General features: G+C 31.6%; 1 long non-coding RNA gene across 1 annotated transcript; it reads right to left on the bottom strand.

Moving 5' to 3' along the window:
• Window positions 1-279: 279 nt before the first annotated feature.
• On the bottom strand, window positions 280-5,046 carry LOC138371263 (uncharacterized). The gene is made up of 3 exons (XR_011230370.1): window positions 4,899-5,046; window positions 4,096-4,202; window positions 280-411 (listed from the first exon to the last, which is right to left on the bottom strand). It is a non-coding gene; the product is annotated as an uncharacterized lncRNA (long non-coding RNA).
• Between the last annotated feature and the right edge of the window lie 1,371 nt (window positions 5,047-6,417).

The following is a 6,417-nucleotide window of genomic DNA, read 5'->3' as shown; positions in this document are numbered from 1 at the left end:
GACACACACACAACAAAAGAGGAGACAGAACAAAATTAAGGCAAGGAGAGAGAAGACAGAACAGAAACAACAGAGAGAGGAGAGAAATGAGAAATCATTGAAGAGAAGGGGAAGAGAAACACAAGATAAGAAAAAGATACAAGAAAAATATACAAGATAAAAATGACATAAATGAATACCACAAATATAAAAAGTAAAGGAAGAGGAGGAAAGGAGAGATTAAAAGACAAGAAAAACAGGAGAGAAACGTAAAAGAAATAAAAAAAGGGACATTTGTGAGGAGAGAAAATAAAGAGACCAGTGAAGACTATATATCAAGAGTGTGAGGATAAAGACTTATATATTTTCTTAGTAGACATCCTCTGGCTCTTGTTGCCCCTCTTGTATACGAATTGTACTTGCAAGTTTTCCCTGAAAAGATATTAACAAAATTAATATTTAATTATTTATTTATATAAATTACACACACAAACTTTATATATATATATATATATAAATATATATATATTTATATATATATATATATATATATATATATATATATATATATATATATATATATATTATATAATTTCGTAAACCTCACCCTGTAAAAATTCATGTTTCTACATGTTAAACAAGCTACGAGGATGAGGGAAGGGGATGTTCCCTCCATGCTGGATATTATATTTACCAGGAAAGAGAAAGATATATTTATCATTCGGTACCTCCCTCCTTTGGTACCTCCCTTTTCCTCCTTTCAGTACCTCCCTCCTTTTACCCAAGTGACATTGTCACTTGGGTAATAGTGACCATGTCTTTTTGGGAATAAAGTATGCAATGCATTATAATCTGGAAGAAAATGAGCTTGAAGCAGTTGAAAAACCTGACTTGTGGAGAGGTCATTATGGGGAACTCAGATATTTCCTTAAGGAATTTGACAAACACTTGCTGTTAGGACATGAAGTAAATGAGATGTATGTCAAGTTTTGTGAAATATATGATAATGGCCCAACAAAATTTATACTAAAGCAGAGATGCAGAACTAGGAAAAAGGGAAAAATTGCCCAAACATACAAGCAATACAAAGATGCGAGAAACAACAATAGCAGTAAGGAGAGGGGCAGAAAGACTATGACTTTCGGTCATATTCAACAACACAAATATACACACACACACACACATTATTGGAAAAAATTGGAATTGGAATATTGAAAAAAATAATTACAACTAAATGGGTAGAACACCTGGAGAGAAATGATATAATTTCAGACAGACAGTATGGTTTTCGATTTGGAAGATCCTGTGTATCGAATTTACTCAGTTTCTATGATCGAGCAACAGATATATTACAGGAAAGAGATGGTTGGGTTGACTGCATCTATCTGGACCTAAAAAAAGGCATTCGACAGAGTTCCACATAGAGAGGTTGTTCTGGAAACTGGAAAATATTGGAGGGGTGACAGGTAAGCTTCTAACATGGATGAAAAATTTTCTGACTGATAGAAAAATGAGGGCAGTAATCAGAGGCAATGTATCGGACTGGAGAAATGTCACAAGTGGAGTACCACAGGGTTCAGTTCTTGCACCAGTGATGTTTATTGTCTACATAAATGATCTACCAGTTGGTATACAGAATTACATGAACATGTTTGCTGATGATGCTAAGATAATAGGAAGGATAAGAAATTTAGATGATTGTCATGCCCTTCAAGAAAACCTGGATAAAATAAGTATATGGAGCACCACTTGGCAAATGGAATTTAATGTTAATAAATGCCATGTTATGGAATGTGGAACAGGAGAACATAGACCCCACACAACCTATACATTATGTGAGAAATCTTTAAAGAATTCTGATAAAGAAAGAGATCTAGGGGTGGTTCTAGATAGAAAACTATCACCTGAGGACCACATAAAGAATATTGTGCGAGGAGCCTATGCTACGCTTTCTAACTTTAGAATTGCGTTTAAATACATGGATGGTGATATACTAAAGAAATTGTTCATGACTTTTGTTACGCCAAAGCTAGAATATGCAGCTGTTGTGTGGTGCCCAACAACAGAAGTTGGCCCATATCTTAAGAAGCACATCAACAAACTGGAAAAGGTGCAAAGACATGCTACTAAGTGGCTCCCAGAACCGAAGGGCAAGAGCTACGAGGAGAGGTTAGAGGCATTAAATATGCCAAAACTAAAAAACTAAATAGACTAAAAGAAAGAGGTGATATGATCACTACATACAAAATAGTAACAGGAATTGATAAAATCGACAGGGAAGATTTCCTGAGACCTGCAACTTCAAGAACAGGGGGTCATAGATTGAAACTAGCTTAACACAGATGCTAAAGAAATATAAGAAAATTCACTTTCGCAAATAGAGTGGTAGACGGATGGAACAAGTTAGGTGAGAAGGTGGTGGAGGCCAAGACTGTCAGTAGTTTCAAAGCGTTATATGACAAAGAGTGCTGGGAAGACTGTCTCATCCTGTAACTACACTTAGGTAATTACACACACACACTATATATATATATATATATATATATATATATATATATATATATATATATATATATATATATATATATATATATATATATATATAATGTCGTACCTAGTAGCCAGAACGCACTTTTCAGCCTACTATGCAAGGCCCGATTTGATTTGCCTAATAAGCCAAGTTTTCATGAATTAATATATTTTCTCTATTTTTTTTCTTATGAAATGACAAAGCTATCCATTTCATTATGTAGGAGGTCAATTCCTTTTTTATTGGAGTTAAAATTAATATAGATATATGACCGAACCTAACCAACCCTACCTAACCTATCTCTATAGGTTAGGTTAGGTAGCTGAAAATGTTAGGTTAGGTAGTCGAAAAAACATTAATTCATGAAAACTTGGCTTATTAGGCAAATCGGGCCTTGCATAGTAGGCTGAGATGTGCGTTCTGGCTACTAGGTACGACACATTATATATATATTTATATATATTTATTTATATATATATATATATATATATATATATATATATATATATTTATATATATTTATTTATATATATATATATTATATATATATATATATATATATATATATATATATATATATATATATATATATATATATATATATATATATATATATATATATATATATATGTCGTACCTAGTAGCCAGAACTCACTTCTCAGCCTACTATGCAAGGCCCGATTTGCCTAATAAGCCAAGTTTTCATGAATTAATGTTTTTTCGTCTACCTAACCTACCTAACCTAACCTAACCTAGCTTTTTTTGGCTACCTAACCTAACCTTACCTATATATATAGGTTAGGTTAGGTTAGGTAGGGTTGGTTAGGTTCAGTCATATATCTACGTTAATTTTAACTCCAATAAAAAAAAATTGACCTCATACATAGTGAAAAGGGTAGCTTTATCATTTCATAAGAAAAAAATTATAGTAAATATATTAATTCAGGAAAACTTGGCTTATTAGGCAAATCGGGCCTTGAATAGTAGGCTGAGAAGTGAGTTCTGGCTACTAGGTACGACATATATATATATATATATATATATATATATATATATATATATATATATGTCGTACCTAGTAGCCAGAACGCACTTCTCAGCCTACTATGCAAGGCCCGATTTGCCTAATAAGCCAAGTTTTCATGAATTAATTGTTTTTCGACTACCTAACCTAACCTAACATTTTTGGCTACCTAACCTAACCTAACCTAACCTAACCTATAAAGATAGGTTAGGTTAGGTTAGGTAGGGTTGGTTAGGTTCGGTCATATATCTACGTTAATTTTAACTCCAATAAAAAAAAATTGACCTCATACATAATGAAATGGGTATCTATCATTTCATAAGAAAAAAATTAGAGAAAATATATTAATCCAGGAAAACTTGGCTGATTAGGCAAATCGGGCCTTGCATAGTAGGCTGAGAAGTGCGTTCTGGCTACTAGGTACGACAAATATATATATATATATATATATATATATATATATATATATATATATATATATATATATATATATATATATATATATATATATATCGGACAATTAGTAAAAAAAAAAAAAAAAAAAAAAATTAAATTATTTTACCATGTACCTAGATCCACCAGGCCTGTTTGGTGCCTGTTTCAGTACTTCAGACATCTGGAAGGTCACATCCTCCTCCTCAACTTGTGGATGTGCGTTGATAGATGATTCTGTAAAATTAAGTTATTTATATAATAATAAATTCAGTATAACAATAATATTCTGTAAAATTAAAAGTAATTTATACATCAATCAGATAAAACTCTCCAGAGATGGTGATACACAACATATAAAGGACAAGTTTCAGAACAAAATATGCATTTAGGAATAAGGTTTTGTACATGTAGGTAGCACATGAGAAAATAAGTGGAAGGTGATCAAGTTTATATTAACATGTTAATGGCTTTGTTAAGGCTTTGCAAGAATGAAAAAATATTAATAATATAATATCACCTACCAATTAATTGTACATCATTTATAAGTCAATTATTTGCATTATTATTATTCAATACTAATGATATAAAAATGCATTTTGTAATCTACTATTTATGCAAGTATTAAGCACAGGATCATGAAATAAACTGCAAAATACTGTAATGGATAAACCAATTAAGTTTACATTTTCCTATAGCTAAGTCAGTCAGTTCTATTAGCAGCAGAGAACAATTATGCCCAACCTCTATTAAATGAAACAATCTTAAGAGCAAGTGATAGAAATATAATCATTTATGCTTGGGAAAATATTATGGAATGGTTCCAAATATGAAAAATATTAAGTTTTTTGGTTAAAATTTTTTAACTTAAAATTTAAATTTTTAAGTGAATTTTAAACTTTAAAAAAATTATTTAATTTTTTGGTTACTTACTTAAAATAACATTATATAGTTCTTGTTTTTGTAGAAATGCCAATTTCTTCTTTTGCCCTTCCAGACTGTATAGTGACCACAGGCCGTTTGTTCATATCTTCATTATTCTTCGAACCGTGGTTGCACAATCAGACCCACGTACACTGGTTAAAAGCATCACCTAAAAGCAACAACAAAAATGTAGTACACTGACGAATTTTGAACAAATAAATAAATAAATATATATATATATATATATATACACATATACACACACACATATATATATATATATATATATATATATGCCATATACAGTACATATATATGCTATGTTGTATGCTACAACTTGGCTGATAATAAAGCCATTCACAACTGCAGGCCTAATAAAAAAAGGAGGTGGCATAGCAATATCTTACAAAGATACCTTCATCTGCAATAGTGTCATTAGTAATAGAGACGACTATTGTGAATATACCTTTGCCAAGTTCTCCAGTAAATCCCTTAAATCCTCCTTGAACAAGAGGGTTTTTACTTGATCGAACCATATTCTTAACCTGCTGCAGGTAATTTTCAAATGGAAATGCTGAACATCTGTCCAAACTACCAAACTCTTTGGCATCAGAGGATATGAGTGTTAGGCAGTGTACATTGTACACTAAAAAATCCTTACCATACAGCTCACGAGCCTTTAACACAAAGTACAGCAAAAGATCATGTGCATATTGGCTGTAATTTAACTGAATCAATTTAGGTGATACAAGAATAGAAATGGCTACACTCAAGAGTCAGGAAATGGTCATACAATTCTTTGGGTAAGATTCCCTTCAGTACAATCTTACCGGTGTAGAGAAGGAGTTGCCTGTATTCAGTCGCTTTCCATCTATCAACCTCTGAAAGACTTCGAGGTTTACCTGTTCTTTTAGGCGTCGCTTTTTAGCCCGTGACATACGCTGCCATCTTGTGTGGTATTCTCTTCTTCTTTCTATAATGTGTGCATACATTCTGAAGGAAAAAGGCCAAGTGTTACATTACCAATTACTATTACAAGATTATTAGTAAAGTATTGTACTGCAAAAAGCAAATAAAATGGGGTAAACTAAACTTTCAAAACAAATAATAATTAAAACAGGTAAATTAGTAAAATAACAAAGGCTTAAGCAGACATGACTCTGCTTAAGCCATGTAAAGCAGACAGATAAGATGGCAATATATAAGGGGAAAAAATTAAAAAGCTAGGATATAAAACTAATTGAGATCAAAAGCATAAATTACTAAAGTAGGGGAAAAAATAACAAATGACTTCATAAAAAAATTATCCAATTGCCAACAGCAACTTGGTAGTACGAGTCTAATTCTAAGAAACAAAAAAAATTTAAATGCTGTTATCTGCAATGAAACAATACATACTATTGCACATACCGAAACATTGATGAATGTAAAAAATAGAGAACTATTTGCTGAATGTCCCATAAATGGATTTAAACTATTTTACACAAAGAGGGGGGAGAAGCCATGTATGTTAGGGAATATTTGAAAT

Source organism: Procambarus clarkii, chromosome 35 (assembly GCF_040958095.1).
Source record: "Procambarus clarkii isolate CNS0578487 chromosome 35, FALCON_Pclarkii_2.0, whole genome shotgun sequence".
In the NCBI taxonomy this organism is placed as follows: Eukaryota; Metazoa; Arthropoda; class Malacostraca; order Decapoda; family Cambaridae; genus Procambarus; species Procambarus clarkii.
The sequence above is the reverse complement of the archived record's forward strand: the minus strand, read 5'-3'. Positions and strand labels throughout refer to the sequence as shown.